At 38.5% G+C, this 18,003-nt stretch overlaps 1 protein-coding gene across 1 annotated transcript in view; it reads right to left on the bottom strand.

Annotated features, from left to right (window-relative positions):
* LOC309646905 (uncharacterized protein) overlaps nt 1-18,003 on the bottom strand; it is a gene marked incomplete at its 3' end in the record, with an annotated part of 286,525 nt that overhangs the window by 12,065 nt on the left and 256,457 nt on the right. The gene's annotated exons all lie outside the window — the stretch shown is intronic.

The raw sequence follows: 18,003 nt of genomic DNA, 5'->3' as shown, positions 1-18,003 counted from the left end.
CTTTATATCACATAACAAACAATATTACAAGAATCTGGTAATATTGGCTTTGTTCTGTTTATTTAGAGTCCAGCACTCTGGTTTCCCATGTTCTGTGTATGAATGTGAAGGAATGAAGTGCAACTAAAATAATTATTCATCACAATACCTTCTTGCAAATCAGTTTTTTTAACTCCACTTCTTAATTCTGCCTTCTAACCTGTCCTATTGACTGAACTAAGATTTCTCTCTGGGATTTCAATGAATATTCCAATCCTCACTTCTGTAACTTCCTTGGAATATAGTTAAGTCTATGGTTTCTTCTTTGCTTCTTCCATCAATACAAGGTGGTACAGTCATTAAAAGCAGTGTTTGGCAAACTACAGCCTGTGGACTCAGTCCCACAGCCCGTTTTTGTTTAATAAAGTCTTATTGGAAAAGAGCCAAACCCATTTGTCTACAGCTGCTTTTATCCTACAACTGCATGGTTGAGTAGTTGCAAGAAAGACCATATGACCCACGAAACCTAAAATATTTATTTTTCTGATTCTTTACAGAAAAAGTTTCTGAGCTCTAGTTAAGAGCATAGATTCTAGAGACAGGCTGCCTAGGTTCAAATCCCAACTCTACCACTTTTTATTTACTTTTATTTTTTTAATTTAATTTTATTTATTTTTTTATATAGCGGGTTCTTATTAGTCATCCATTTTATACATATCAGTGTATACATGTCAATCCCCATCTCCCAGTTCATCACACCACCACCACCACCCCCCGCCACTTTCCCCCCTTGGAGTCCATACGTCTGTTCCCTACATCTGTGTCTCTATTTCTGCCCTGCAAACTGGTTCATCTATACCATTTTCTAGGTTCCACATATATGCGTTAATATATGATCTTTGTTTTTCTCTTTCTGAGTTACTTCACTCTGTATGACAGTCTCTAGATGCATCCACGTCTCTACAAATGACCCAATTTCGTTCCTTTTTATGGCTGAGTAATATTCCATTGTATATATGTACCACATCTTCTTTATCCATTCGTCTGTTGATGGACACTTAGGTTGCTTCCATGACCTGGCTATTGTAAATAGTGCTGCAATGAACATTGGGGTGCATGTGTCTTTTTGAATTATGGTTTTCTCTGGGTATAAGCCCAGTAGTGGGATTGCTGGGTCATATGGTAATTCTAATTTTAGTTTTTTAAGGAACCTCCTTACTGTTCTCCATAGTGGCTGTATCAATTTACATTCCCACCAACAGTGCAAGAGTGTTCCCTTTTCTCCACACCCTCTCCAGCATTTGTTGTCTGTAGCTTTTCTGATGATGCCCATTCTAACTGGTGTGAGGTGATACCTCATTGTAGTAAAGGTAGAAAAAGAGAACATACTGTGTGATTCCATTTACATAAAATTCTAGAAAAAGCAAACTATAATGACAGAAAGAAGGTAAATGATTGCTTGAGAAGGGGTGGAGATTGCAATGAATTACAAAGAGGCACAAGAAAACTTTTGGGGATGGAAATGTGTAGTTTTGACTGGAGTCTGGTTTCATGGGTGTATATGTATGTCAGAAGTGGTCAAATTACCCAATCTGTATAGCGGCAATTTATTTTACTTCGATCATATCTCAAAAAGTTGGGAAGTGTTCCTCAATTAATACTAATTATATACTAACAAACTGGTCTCTTATTCCTTTTTTGGGTGGCAAAGCATTTGGTATTTTTCCCTTTTCCTCTTCTCCTGGAATGTCCTTCACCTCCCAGTTTTCATCAATCTTTAACTTAAAAAACTCCATACATTTGATTAATCTTCTTATTTTAGAAACTTTATATTCTACTTCTGCTGTTCTGATATCAACATTTTTCTGATAGTATTTGTAATACTTCTCATTCCACTAGCGGTGAGTGTTTGGTTCCTACTTTAGTGTTTATAGCCTGTTCTGTTAAATCACAGCTTCCTCAATTATGACTTCCTCCAGTCATGTCTCAATGATGTGAACGATGTGTAGAATAATTTTTGCAGACAAGGTGATATATTTTCCAACCATTGACAAATCTGAGAATACCCCCCCTTTTTTTCATATATGAATGACAAGTTGGAAAGGGAGAGGAAAGGAAAATACATTGAAATATCTACTATATTTTAAGCACTTGAAAAAGCCATTGTCTCATCTATTTCTTCTATCAACCCTGTGAGATAAGTATTATCTCTATTTTACAAGTGAAAAATTGTTAATGCTTGGAAAGATGAAGTATTTTGTTTATATACCTAGTAAATCAAAGAACAAGCGACATGATTTGAACCCTGGTTGTTGTACCCCAACCCCTGCTCTTTCCTCTCCATCACACTTCACCCTGATTTGTTTTCACATGTAGAGGCATTGATCGGTCAGTCCTTGCCTTCCTCAGGCCCTCTCAGCATCAGGCACGGATGTCTTCATCCTGCTGACTCAGAACCACTCACAGATCCTCACCAGGCAATCTGTTAGCAGCCTCTCAACTAGAAGAAGCTGGAACAATAATAGCCATCATTCATGGAGCATCTGCAGTGCTAGGTATGGTGCCAAGTGTTTTACTATTTAGGTACATACTTTCTGTTTTCCAGATGAAAAAACCGAGACTGCCTATTATCATCTAGGTGGTCGGTGGTAGAGGCAGGATTAGCCTGTGTCCCTGCAACTCCAAAGCCCATGTCTTAACTAACATGTTACTTTGCCTTCATAGAGTCAGTAGCTGGTGTCCGTGGGCACACATATGCCTACCTAATCAAATTCTTATTTTCCATAGTGTTGGCTTATGAAGACTGATTGAATCTATACCTTGGCTCTCTCATGAGCTCTCAGTTCCTCCTGTTGAGTTTGGAAGTTTACCCTGCATCTCAGCTTGTTTTGTTGAATGTCATGTCTGACCTGCTTTCTTCTTTCCATTGTTTTTCACGGTGCCGTACACCTTCAGCCATTGACTGGCAGCACTGGATCTGGTACATGTTGCTACCTGCTTGTCTTCTAGTATCTCCACTGGCTAGAATTTTTCCTTCCGTGATATAACTCCCAGATTAGACTAGCTTGAATGTCATGCTGAGACACCATTTGATCTCCACAGCCAAGTTGAGTCTCCTTGCCTTTGTTCTCCATGTAGTCAGTGTACGTGAGAGAAATAAGTTTTCCTGATAATTTGAAGATAAGATGACCCTAGAGCATGACTAGTAATAATGAACCCCAAAGCTATTTAAGCAGAAATACACATAGATTCTACATGTCAGTGGGTTCACAAGGATGACTGGTCCTAGAGAAATATCAGTACAATTATTTGTAAAGTGAAACAAGTTCAATTAAATTGTGCATTGACAGAGAAAGAGAAAGTAGTAATCTACAAGGTATCTAGGATAGGAAAATCCAACACACAAGAATTTGTCATTGTTTATCCAGCATTAACAAAAGGGGAAAGACAAAAATATCTGGTCATTCCATTGAGGGCTTGAGGTAGTTCATCAGGGTTTACCCCGTCTTGATGAAATTACCCCTGTTGACTATGACACTTCTTTTTCTCCAATTCTAGTTACAGAAAGAACCTTCTGGTTATGAAATTAGACTCTCAAATGTCTTAAAAAAAAAAGGTAGTCTAGAGAAGGCAAATACTACAGGCAGCAGCAGAATGTTTCTTTTATTGTACATTGATAAATTGGTGTTCTCACATATATATAGAAGAATATACATCAGTCCTGGGAAGCTGTTTGACTTTAGGTATTGTAACAAAATTGCATTTGAGAAACAACAAGGCAGAGGTTTAGACACTAAGATACCAGTTACTACAGTTACTATATCAAAAGTATTGCCACTTCATGGACTGTCTTCTGAGTGTCTATCCATTTTCCTTCCATTTACTACTCTCTCAGTTCTCTCAACAATGAAAATACAACCCAGTAGAAATCACGTTCCTTTCTCCACCGTGCATTGCCACTGGGGGCCCTCAATGCTTTGCACTTAGGTCCATGTGAATCATGAAGAAAGTTATGTACAGAGACATGAAAGCACATTCTGTGGATCTAAGATGAAGTATGAATTTAATTTTATTAATAACTAGATTCTAGCTTCAAATGGAATGGCATCTTATTTTGCAGTGTATCTACAGCACTGATTCTCAGATCTCACAGGGCTCTATTGACCTGGGACTCTTTAAAAACCGCTATTAGAATATTTTTGTACTTGACTCTTCAGAGCTCTTAGTTATAATGGCAATTTAATTTTGTTTCTAGTGTTATATGACAGTGAGAATTATTAGTCTTTAATTTTGACATCATTTCTTCCTTGGAGCAGAAGTTAATCCTATGAAAGTTTTCTTTCAAACCTCAAACGTAAACATCAAAAAAGAAAAATAAACTTAAATATTGAGCTAGAGAAATGTAGAGGCTGAGGGCGTCCTCTGGTCCTGCCTTTGACAGAGGCGAGGACTCAGCTGGAGGTATCACTGTGGTCAGTCCTACCCTTCTTCGGGCTGGGTCCGTTGTCTGATGCTACAGCCACCTGGCTCTGCTAGCTCCTGGCACCCACTGATTGGCTGAAAACATGAATCCTGGACAATAAATAGCACAGTGCCCCGAGAACTATCTTCAGGCACTACTTAAATGTCACTTTGACTAACTGAACAACTTGACTCAGTGCTATTTGCTTTCTAAGAGGAGAACTGAGCTTAAAGTTTCATACTGCAGTAAAGAAATCATTACCCTTCAAGCTCTTTATTCCTCCTAACCCCAATCATCCCAACCATGGCATCAGCACCCTCGGAACGCTCTACCTTCTGACTGATATGGTGTTACCTAGGAAGATTCAAGATTGAGGAGGAGAGAAGGAACAGGGCTGGAGAGTTTCTAACACTGTCTTTCCCTTATTAATTTTGAGATATTTCACTTGCTAAGTCATTTTCATGAACACGAGGAGAAATAGGCCTTGTTGAATGAATAAAGCCTGTTAATTGAGAGTGTAAATTCTGACAGCATGTCATGGAGTTAAATATTTGAAAATCTGAGTATAAAATAAACATGCCATTTTTCGAGGTTTCTCTTCTTACAGTATATATAGCTCTACATAGCATTCATGATGTTGAAATTTATTGATATTTTGGTCTAGTTTTCAAGGATGTGAACTCCTTAAAGAAGCTCAAGACTGTTTAGATCACTGCTTTATCTCCAAAGATTCACTCAATAAATGTTTATTGAATGAATCACTCTAAAAGGAGTATCCTTACAAGGCAAATAATTATAAATATTTAAACAATACCTTATTGCTAGCTTTTAAAGTAATTTCTCAACAGATTTAGTGAATGAGACAAGACTGTTGAACAAATTATAGTATCCAACCTTAATTTTCCCATCCGTGGTGCTCTGTCTTCTTTTTGGAACTGTGTGCACTGATTTGGTAAGCTTTTCCACAAACTTCAACCTTTTGTTAATTTTTGTAAGAAAAAATTGTGGAGCGCGGTTAAAATTTGAATCATGGCATATACTTTATCTAAGAATTCTAGCCTATGAATAACGATTTTCCTATAATATATTCGTAGTAGTTCTCAGGTTTGGAAATTTTATAAAATTATTTATTTGCTCTTTGTATTAGTATACTATTGACACCATAACACATAGCCACACGAATTTATTCTCTTATAGTTCTGGAGGTCAGAAGTTGGAAATCAGTTTCACTGGGCTGAAGTCAAGGTGCTGCAGGGCTGGTTCCTTCTGGTGTCTCCAGGAGAGAATCCATCCCTGCCTCTTCCAACTTCTGAAGGCTGCCTGCCCTCCTTCCTTCATTTTCAAAGTCAGCAGTGCAGCATCTTGCTTCTGTTATTGCATCGCCTTCTCCTGTAGTCAAATCTTCCTCTACCTTCTCTTAAAAGAAAACTTAAGTTACATCTACTGCCCACTCCTATAATTCAGGATAAGCTCCGCATCTCAGGATCTTTAATCACATCTGCCAAGTGCCTTTTGCTATATAAGGTAACAATCACAGCTTCCAGGAATTAGGACCTAGATATTTTGGAGGGGCTGTGAGGGTCCATTATCCAGCCTACCTCACCCTTCTCTATTAATTTAATTTCTGTACTGAATCTATGATGCTCTTCTAATAAAAAAGTTTTAAAATATGTACTAAAACATTTATTTTTATTGATGCTATTCACTACTTTGTGTTTTAAAGAACAAAGTAATTTCAATAACAACACGCTAAATTACATTTTCACAGGAAATGTAAATTTTTATCAAGGTGTCATCTCCAGCATACCCTGAATCTGTTCTTAGTGGTGGGACTGTAGAAGGTTGTGGAAGGTCAAAGGGTTGGAGAGTGGGTTAGTTTAGTCAGCGTACTCTTCACACCTCAGAAAACAGCAACAGAAATTGATATTATTTCTTTCTTTCATCTGATACTTCTCCCCTTCTGTTAGCTTTTTTATTCATGGAAGATGAAAATGTTAAAAACAGAAAACATGTTTACTCAATTTTACATTCCCACTTGGACTGCAGCATTGTTCTCAAAAATGCCACACCTTGTAGAATGTCCTTCTCTCTCTTTCCTAGGCTAGCTCTGCGCCTCTGAAAAGCTCTATCAACTGTCTCCTTCACTGATAGCACTTTCTGAGCCTTCAGAACATACTTGGGGAATGAATCCCTGTCTCGGGAAGCCTCCGTAAACTCCCCCACATGAGCTCAGCTCACCTGACCCAGTCACCTTCCTGTCACTCATCATCCTGAATAGCAAGTACCTATATTCATTGGTCTACCTTTTCTTCTAGATTGTGTGCACCATAAGAGTAGAGGCTGTGCCCTTCAGACTGTAATACCTAATGTTCTACCTGGCACAGAGTGGGTGTTCACTAAATGTGCGTGAATAAGTAAAGGCTCATTCAGTAACTGTATGCTGACTGAATGAAATTTCATTTACCGATGAGTTTCCTAATTTCACTAACTTTTCTAACATTGCAACTTTTGACACCTGCACATTCCATAGAGTGTGAAGTGTAGTAAGAAAATACGGAAAGTTTCTCATTTGTCAATGCTGATATTATAAAAACATAAATCTGTAAACTATTTTATATGTTTTGGGGGTGGGACCATATGGATCACATCATGCATGAATTTGTGGTTCTGTCCAAATGGGGTAGTCAAGATGGAACAAATATGTGTATTATCTCTCTGCAAACAGTATCAGCCTGTCATACAGATTCCACCTAAGAACTCTGACCAAGGAACTATTTTTACATAAGGGTACTGCAGTTACATCTGTTATCACACATAGCTAAATAAAATTTTACTTCCAATGAAATCACTTATTGTTTAATGCTTTGGTAGCTAAACCAATAAATATACTTTAAAATAATCCTTGCAGAGTCTCCAAATACCGGGACTATGAGTGACTATAGAAATCATTGATTTTACTGTGTGTGTGTTATTTTTAAGATGAGGACACTATGCCGATAGGAAATTGATTTGCCCCCAAAACATAGAGTCACACCTGGAACTAGAATCCAGTCCTCCTGCCTAGTTAGTCTATTGCCATCTCTACTACATCATAATAAAGTCATTTAAACAAAGTTTTCAGAAATCATTAGGCCTTCCCAAATTCTGAACCAGATACAGAATTTGCATTATTCTCCACCTCGTGGTGAGAAGCCGTGAAAAGAACACCAGGTTGGGATCACACAACTTGGGTACATGGGTGGAGGTTCTGCGTTGCAGCCTACAGAATTCACCCTAGCCAACAGAGGTGGAAAGGGAGGAAGTTCCCCCAAAACATTGTAAAGCAGCCCCTATGAGGCAGCTGCTGCCCCTGCCATGCTGCAGAATCAGGACTCCGCCTCTGCCTTGAACAGGAAGCTGCTGAATTAGAAAACTGCTTAACAAATCAGGAAGTTGCCACCACAACTGCTGGCTCCCAAATCCTGCTGCTTCTGTCACAGTCTGGTGCCCCCAAAATGGATGCCCTGCACCCTGCCTCTCTCTCTGTGCAACTCAGATCTCACACACATGCATCCGAATGGCAGTGCCTAAATCCTGCGCAGAACCCTCGCTTCCACAAAGGAGTCTGGGAAATGGTGTTTTCAGCATCAGAGAGAGACCCGCTAGAGTGGCTGGTGAGTGAGCCAATCCCCGGCACCCAGCACACTGGTTTTCATCTTTCTTGGATATTCACGGGACAAATTTAACCTCTCTAAGCCCCAAATAAGACAATGGATGTGAAAGCAGTTTGTTGTAAAAGATGCAAAATGCCAGTCATTTAGTAGTATTCTCCATGCTATTTGTACCCTCCCAGTTATTCCTCCCTCTGTTTAGCTTATGTGGAGTTCTAGTAGGATGAAATACAACTATCTTACTAGAATACCACTCTTTTATCCAATCCCTGAATATATCTGCCCATGAAAATAGTACCAAAGGGAATGGGGAATATGATATCTTTAGCTTGGACTTATTTCCATGGCTAAGTTTAGAAAAGTGTTTTAATGAGTGTTCTTGTTAGCAGGCTATAGCTTAATGCCATTTGGCTCTCCCTGAAGACTCTTCTAAAATTATTCCTGATCTTGAGACTTATTTTACTTTAAAGTAAGCTGGCATGCTCTGAGTCTTCAGCTGGTTCATTAATTGCCCGGTCCTCACCTTAGAAAACCTAATTGGTGTCCTTTAGCAAAATTTTGGCTTATTAAGAATATTTTAAGACCACATTGAGGATCTAACTTGCCGGCCTGGGGAAACAGACCCTCCATATGGACACACCATTTTCTAGTGGTCTGGGCTGTTTTGTGCCCTCTCTGATGGTCCATCTTGATCTCAGGTTGCTGCCCTTTCTTCACACCTGCCTTCCACCCCCTCCCCACAGTCTTTGCCATGACCTCCCTCAATTATTTTTATTTCTAGGGCTATGTAAAATAAAAATGTCAAGTACACCCCTATATACGCTCTTTAAATTCTCTTGGGTAATGAGCCATCGTTCTTGTAAGTGAGAAAGATAATCACTGATTCATTTTGTGGGGAAAACATGACACTAATTAATTTTCAGCATTGGCAGGTATTTGTACTTAACACTTCTCTGTGCTTAAAATAATACTTCTTGCCATTTGAAAAATGTATTCAACATCATAATTTGTAAATATTGCTTGTAAGGATTATAAAACTTCCTGTAAAATGTAGGTTATCTCAACTGTGATTGCACAGCGATAATCTGAACGCTTTCTGATGGTGCTCTGGTCCTTGGACAGTCTCACTGGCCTTCCACTCCCATGTGTATAAAACAAGAAGAGCTTCATCTCTAACGTTCTAACAGGCTATGAATCAATGAATATTTAGGTACCCAGTTAAATGCGATGGCTCTTGCAGACCTCACCAATCCATCCCTAGATGAGGATGTTAGGATGGAGGACTACAGAGGGCATGAGTAAACCCTCTTTTCTCTCTTTCTCCTCCTCCTCCTCTGCCCTCCTTCCCTGCACTAATAGATTTTAAGGTGAAAAAGGTAGACCCTGAAGGGTGGTCTTTCTTTACACGATCAGAGCAGGAGGTGGGCAGGGCCGTTAAGAGGTGAGAGTGGAATTGTTTTTGAGTCTTAACTTTTCCTTAAAGGAAGTCACAGGACATACCTCACCAGAACATGTCAGCAGGGCGAGTTTACACTTTCTTCCTTAGCCTGGTAGCTCATCACGAGCAGTTACATATTCAAATGAATCTGTCAGGGACAAGAATCTGGTGCTTGAGTTCCTACTCGGCCGATGACATTGATTTGTGAGCATAATGCTCGACTGCGGGATGTGTGACAGATAAATTTTATCAAAATTAAGGCACAATTAAACATTTCATCTTCCTAATTACTGGCTGTAGATTCAGCCTGATGACCATGTGCTGTAAGGAATCAGCGACCATTACACATTTTAATGGAGCACAGCTGTCTTACAGCTTGGTAATATTTGCACAGTGCCACAGAACTGTAATTTATGATAAAAAGAAAAAATGTGTATTGGCGCTTTTTTGCCAAAATAGATTAAGGATTCATATACTTTAATGAGATTTGGACCTAGTCTTGGATTATCATTATAAATGATTTATGTGCATGTTGGTGGACCCCTGGAGTTCAGAGTTGATTTGTGTTTGGGTCTACCAATATGGAATTCAGTATTTATTCTTGAGCCAATATCTATCACTTTCCCCCTTTTCTCTTTCTTGTGTGTCTTGCATTTCTTTTGCCTCTCACAAAGAAGGACAGATGGGAAGGGAAACAAAGCAAAAAGGCAATGGCAGCAAGGGCCTTGTTGAAAAAAACTGTAGCTTCCTTAAACCTCATGGGGAGCAAGTTTAGGGAAGGGAGGAGATGCTGCTCGCAGCGGGAGCAGAGGCAGCCCGTGGGCCCCGCTTCGCCAGCCCCGGCCTTAGGTGCAGCCACGAAACTCCACGCCCGCGGGGGCAGATGGACCCACAGGGAGCAAGGCTGACTGTGGAAATGGCCTTTGCTCTTCTGAGAACGGGGATGACTGACAGTTAAACTCTCCTCCTCTGTTTCTTCATTTGTAGAATGGGGTGGGGGGGGGGGAAGACTCGTTTCACCCCATTAACTGGAATTCATAACAGTACAATTGAGGATGATTATCAGTTATTTATAATTATAAAAGGCAACGTGGCAGAGCTGCATCTCCTTACTACTACTGTAAGGGCTTCTGGGCTGTGAATCTGACACCACTTGCTGTTAATCACTGTTGGTATATGTCTCTTTATCATCATTCTTACTGAAAAAAAAAAACACTTAGAAGTGCATATACTTGTGAATGAACTGCTTTCAACAGATTGGTCACCAGTAGGGTCATGAGTAGTCCAAAAATGTACGTGGAAAGTGTACGTAAACTGTCTGTGCCTGGTGCATACTTGTTGTTAATAAATTGGGGAGTGAATGTAACGTGTTATATCTGCTTAGTAATTATTATGATGATTAAATTTGTCCAGGCACATTGATGCCATCATCTCCAATCCTCCTGATATGAAAAAGATGCCTATCTCTTCAGAAATATGTCTTTTCAGAAAGCACACTGTGGAGGAGAGAAAAAGGCGAGATACCAGAATCTACATGAATCTGCTCAATTTAGGTGTTAACTTGCCTACTGAAAACAGAGAACATATCCTAATGAATTCAGAAGGCCTAAATATATATCTGCAACAGGGAAAGAAGAGCCCATCTTTTGATCATCCCGATCTTCTCCAGGCTTGATTTATTCCGGCGCTCAGATGCTGGAATGTTTCGTACTGTACCAGGTTGCATGTGCTTGTACACTAATTCTCAATTGCCGTATGCAGTTTGTGACAGCCATCTGCTTCGACCTCCCTTTGAGTTCTTTCTCCCACTCAGCCCAGCTGAAGTAAAAATATGGACAGAAACAACTTCTGGGAGATGAAAAAGTTAACAGGAGAGTGAAAGTTACGCTGTGGGTCTGCCTTTCGCACGGATGTGCTCCTGCACGTATGCTCCACTTATCAAATATTTGAAGTGCAAAGCCTGACACTTAGCAGAAAGCTGTAAGAAATGCCATGTTTCCTCTGACAGTCTTGGCTGTGGAGGAAAGGTAATAATAAAATATGTACATCTAGCGCACATGCCAACGCTGGGCCCACTGGTGCTACTCCAGCACCTAGACTCACAGTATGTAGCCCCTTGTCACTTACCAGAGGGTGGGGGCCGGTGTGGGGGGCGCTCGGGAGTGGGCGGTGCACGGGAGGGGGACGGAGGAAGAGATAGGCGAGCAGATTTGAAAATGCCTGAAAAAATCAACACCACATTTTGGAGTTTGATTTGGAAAGGAGGGTTGATGTATATCTCCTAAAAATTATTGACTTGGAATATAGGAGAAAGAACCCCCATAATTATGGAGCTCGGATCTCATATCTTTGTGCGTGGAGCAGGAAGAGAGAAAACAGCGAGAGGTGTCTGAGAATTTTAAAAACAGACATTAAGTTTGTGTATTTGTGTTTGACAGAGAGATTTTTAAAAAGCGCTTGAGTTACTAGAAAACGTACCACTGTCATGGAAGTGGTTGTATTTATTGTAAGTCATCAAATCAAAGGCACCACCAATTATATCAGACCTGATCTCATGAATGCTAAAATGTAAAATAATCATGTCTTAAAATCAATGAAGAATCAGTGAAGAGTAATCTCTCTATTTATCATCTATCTATCATCTATCTATCTATCTATCTATCTATCTATCTATCTATCTATCTATCTATCTATCATCTATCCATCATCTCTTTCTGTCATCTATCTGTATCTATATACTACATCTAATCTGTATCTGTATCTCCTAAAGTGATCAAAGGGTCAAAGTATGGTATTTAGACCTTTCATACCATGACCATATGTCTAACTATACAAACAAAAGAAAAACGACCTTGGGACCATGAGAAGAATGGATGATATGGGACATTTATGGGAGAAGAAGAAGGAAAGAAGAAATAATAGGAGGATGAGAGAGGAGGAAAGAAAAAGCTGGATATGTAGAGAGAAGACTGGAAGAGCATCTGGAGTAATGCTGGTCTATTCAGAAGACTGCCATCATAGCCTCTGTCTTCCCAAATCATTAATATGTCTACAGGAAAAGCACAAAGCGAGACCACGGGATGAAATTGGCAGATAAAGAAAAAAGAAATGTCTTGGATATAGCGCTGATGAGTTTCAGATGGAATCAAATATAAAGCCTGGTGAATCATTACTAAAATGGGCAGAATACAAGTTCAGTGTGTTCTTGTGCCGTCTGAACCACCAGATTCTGTCTAATTATAATTGATCAATTCTTAAAGCCACAAGTCATACAAATATTGTTTGTTTCATTTTACCTTTCCCTTTAAACGTAGTATTTTATCAGAAGAATTTCAGTAAAACTATATCAGAATCAGATTGTATGGCCAGAATACATTACCTTACAATTATTGAGAGCATTTTAGAATCCTTTTAAGAAATCCAGAGGTTATAGTTAATGATCAATTATGTAATGGTTAAGAGCATGGACTTTAGAATCAGACTGGGTTAAAATTCAGGTAGAGTTTTGCCTCTGCCATTTATTAGCTTATGAACTTAAGCCTCAGTTTCTCTATTTGTGAAATGACTAAAAAGAGCACCTATCTTATTGTAGTTAGGCTAAAGTGAGAAATGTAAATCACCTAACACACTGGTTAGTACATAGTAAATACTTGATAAATGATAGTTACTGCTATTACTGTCAAAAGTCTGGAGGGAACAAATGAAAAAAAGCTTCATGGGGTTGGGAAGGGAAATGCTGAGGAATGACCAAGGACAGTTTGTGGCGAATGGGGCAGAGTTCTTTCTCGGGAAGATAGGGACGTGAGACGTTAAATCTGGTTATTTGAGAAAATGTGATCTTTTGTCATCATATGATGGTGAAGCTTAAATATAAGGATAACACATGCCATTGATTCTTCTGCAAATATTCTGTGAAACCATAGCACGTGGTTCCATTACTGGAAATGTAATTGCTCCTCTACCAAGCAGAACTGGTTTATCTTATGGTTTATCTTAAGCTTTTTGCTACTTTTATTCATTAATGCTTGAGATCACCTGAAATATATGTGTGTGTGAATACACACATATTACATATGTGAATACATTGGTCCATGTATTTCTTAATATTTTTTAAAAACCTTTTGTAATTTGGATTTTCAAAGGTGGCCTCTATTTTGGTTTTTAGTCTCTTCCAGAAATGGAAAGGCTTGCTCACCCTCATTTTTAATTTCAGCTAACTGGTTTTATCTACTTCGATTTGTGTTGTGCAGCAGAATTTTTATATCCAGATGCCTAAAACACATAGGTTAAAAGCAGGTCAATTTCAATACAAGACTATCATTTTACAGTTTAGTGAATATATTTACAAATTCCATAGTAACAATCCTGCTGACAGAGGCACAGTGAAATTATTATCCACAACAAAGTAAATTATTATCTGCAACAAAGTAAATTATTATCCGCATACAAAAATGTTTCCTTCAGACCCTGTGTACCTATCAGTCACTGATGAGAGCCCAGCCCCTGACTGTAGGGTTTATGAAAGTTTGAAGTGGAGGAAGAGGAGCTATAGCTTAGGGCTCTTGTTAATGACTGCAGAACCCTCACTCTGCAGCCAAGGCTGGCAAAGTCCACAAGAAACAGCAGGGCTTAAATAGCTCACTGCTAGTCCCAGCAGGGTTCTTGTCAGTCAGATATATTCGCTGCATACCTATTGTGTGCAGAACACATCTTTTCACTTGCCAACTCCGCACTGAGAGGTTGGTTTAGCTCCTTTTATCTTTATGACCTGCAGACTGGTAACAGCATTTCTAGCAGTGTGTCCATTTTAACAATAATTTATTCCAATAAAATAAGGTGGATGTTCCCTAGATATGGCCACCATATGCCCTGAATTTTCTGAGATAATCCTGATTTTATGTAATTTTATTTTCATTCCAATAAAGGCAATTGGTGAAACACGTAATGAAATGCGATTTCAATTTTTTATGTTATTCTGAGATTTCATATAATGAATTGGCATATCAGAAAAAAATATTTTGCTAGATTATGTTTATGGACTTCTAGATTGGAAAATGTGAGTAGGCCATGGTATTCCTGAAAAAGGAATTTTATTTTTTTACTTCTTGCACAAAAACCGTGGTATTTCAGGAAGGTGTGCTAGCACCTATGTACTTCTGACACCATTGATGATGTCTTAACTCCTCTATCTGTTCCCTCAGGGACCACTGAGGGATACTTCCTGATACAGTCATGGATCTTACATCTGTTAGGAATCTTTAAGTTTCAAGTAACAGAGACCCCAGCACAAACTGACAGAAAGAGCAGAGGAGATTTATTAGGTCACATACTCGAAAAGGCAAGTCAGGGCTGGAATTGAGACTTAATATAGAAACTTGTATGATGTCAGCAAGGACTGACTTAATCTCAGTTTCTCTGTCTTTCATGTTGATTTCATTCTCAGACTCCACCCAGGGCCTCTGATAACCCTCAGTTGCCTCATGGTCTCAAAATGGCCCAAGCAGTTATAGACCTTACATTTTCACACCTCACTGGCAAGAAAAGGAAAAGTTTCTTTTGGTGGCCTCCATGGAAGAGAGATGCTTTTCATTCCCGGAAGCCCCAGCAAACATTTCCTCTGCTTCACTGGCTCTGCTTAGGTTCTGTGCCCTGTACTCAACCAGTTACTTGGCTAGAGGGATGGGATTCACCCGTGGGTTTAAGCCAATCAGACTCCACTTTAAAATTTGTGGGGTGAGGTCAATTGTATCTATGCTCTGCCATGTGATTAAAAATGGTTCTTCCAAAGCAAAGTTTGGGTTCTGTTACCAGGAGAGGGGAGGGATGCTGCGAAGAATAAAACAACAAATGTCTACTACAAGGCTCTGTGATTGTGCATACCATTAAAACACCATTTCCTAAAATAAAAGATCATGCAATGCAAAAACAGTCCAGTTCTGTCATCTGAAGATGCCGAGTGGTCAGCTAGACTCCCACACTAGCTGCAAGTTTTCTTCTCAAAGACCAGGCACATAACTCACAAGATTAAATTTCATGCCTGAGCCAAAGTGCTCTTTAGTTTCAAAATTACAAATGTTAAATCAGGAAATTCCAAGTGGGCAGAACAAAGAAGTATAACAACGTCAACAGTTCTTTTAATAAGCATGTGAATTCCAGAAGTCCTTTGATCACTGAACAGGGAGGAACATTCTAGAATTATGGATCTAAGGTAGTATAAACCTTTAATATGGTACAGTATCTCCCAAATTTGCTCCATTTTAGGTGACCCCTAGGGTAGCTGGTTTAAAACATCAATGCTTGGGTTCCACCTCAAACCCTCTGAATCAATATCTCCATGGGAAAGATCTGATAATCTGTATTTTCAAAGACAGGCAAATTGAGGAAACATTGACTTACACCTCCCACTAATCGACTGTAAAAGTCACATGAATTTATGAAGAACTGGGAGGGTGCCACTTGGCATTGCCTCCTTCATTCAACAAAGATCTATTTTACATTTATTCTGACACTGTGCTTCTAGTCAGTAAATACACAGAGTCAGATATAGCCTCTGGTTTCATAGGATTTATGGTGTTATAGGAATACAGTTAATAAACAAGAAATATATAGATGTATGAATACAACTGTGATACTGCAGAGGAGAAGTCTAGGATGCTAAAAGAATGATTAGGAGACCTAGCATCATTGGGATATCCTTAAATATTTATCCAAAAGTCTGTCCAAGTATGGGATACAACTGAATCTCCAGTAGTAAATGACCAACATTAGGATAAGTCCAAGATAGACCAAACTCCATTGTAGCATGACTAGGGAAGCAAACCAGCCCAGATAGTGTAAACTGAAGAACATCACAAAAAGGAGTCTTGAAGTAACAACTCCATCACTGGTGTCTGTCTTTATACATTTCCCTAACATTTATTTAAACTGAGAGCTGAAACTGTATCTCCTGATTTCAAAGACCAAATTCCTAGAACCAAGGGACTGTTGATTTTACCGTCTTCGGCATTTACAACAGCAAAAGTCAGGCTCATGTATGTAGATATAATAATAATAATAATAATATAACAAATAGCAATAATAATGTTGATGCTATGTGTTTGAAACAGGCCTTGCAGATCGTTGCAGTTTAGTCAAATAAATCAAACTTTCTTTTGTTGTTTCTCCCACATAAAATTTGAATATCACAGAGGATCAAAGTAGGAGATGTTTTGTCACTTGCATTCACAAGAATAGATGACTTTCTATCCTATGTCTTTTCTATTATTACTGTTGCAATGTGATGATTCAATAGCAAGTGAAACAATGCTATTATAATCCTTCTTTTGTAAATGAGACTTATTGTTGGAATATATCACAAGTTTTCATTTTAAATACAAAAGTCCTTAGGTTTGTTGATTCAAATAGCAGAGTAGAAACGAATATTTTGACTTTCTGAATTTATTTTCAGCTCTTAAGTTGGTACAGAAAACTGTAATTCTATTAATTCTACTAAGTTGAGATTAACATATTGTTCAGTAAAAATGTTATTTTTTTTTTTGCTTTTCTTCCAGTTTTACATCATAAAGATGTAGCTGTAGAAAATCCCTATACTTAAGCAAATGAACATGTTTCTCTTGTTGTACAGCTTAGATAAAGGTGACTATAATTATATACTTGTTGACAATTATTTAACAGTCTTTTGTCTCAATAATACCTGGCTTAGAGGCTACAGTATCAGCATAATAAGATGCAATTCTTAGAGGGAAAACGTTGGGGAAAAAATAAAAAACAAAAACAGAAAAAAAGAAAGAAAATGATTGTTTACTTATGAGTACTGGGTGTTTGGGGGTTCAGATGGTATGCTGTCAGTACTTGCAGGCAGGAGAGGATGGGCAATAAACAAAAGAAGACAATTACAAGATGAAGAGACAGAGTCCTGATAACATCATTTGAATCCCTAGATCCAGCCATGCTATATACAACTAGTCTCCACATTAATGAGCTGATAATTTTTTAAAAATTTAAGTTACTTTGTGTTGGTATCTGTCAATTGCAGCTAGTCTCAACTAATATATCAGATGTTGAAAAACTACCAATGACGCAAAGTTCTATTTGTGGTTATGAGAGAATAAAAATACAACACAATGTTATTATACATTCATGATCATTCGTAGCAGTATTCTAAAGTTTGATAAGATATGTTATTTCCTTATGAAATGTGAATGAATGGAAAACTAGTGAGTTAGAAAATGGGTTAAAGGCGATGACAGTTTTATTCAAGGCAAAATAACAAACTAAGATAAAGCTTTTATGCCTTTAATTTAATGATTACTTTTCTAATTACATGGTATAGGAGCGTCTGACAAAGCACATTCTGCAAACTCTTTATAAGAAAAAGACAAATGAACAGAATTCACTCCAAGATGTATTATGGTTGTTTACAGTGTTTAACAGAGAGTCAACTTAATGTTCCCAAACATCTGCCTCTATAACAC

This window comes from Balaenoptera physalus (assembly GCF_965194825.1).
Source record: "Balaenoptera physalus genome assembly, chromosome: 17".
Taxonomy (NCBI): Eukaryota; Metazoa; Chordata; class Mammalia; order Artiodactyla; family Balaenopteridae; genus Balaenoptera; species Balaenoptera physalus.
Note: the sequence above shows the minus strand (reverse complement) of the source record. Positions and strands in the feature narration are given on the sequence as shown.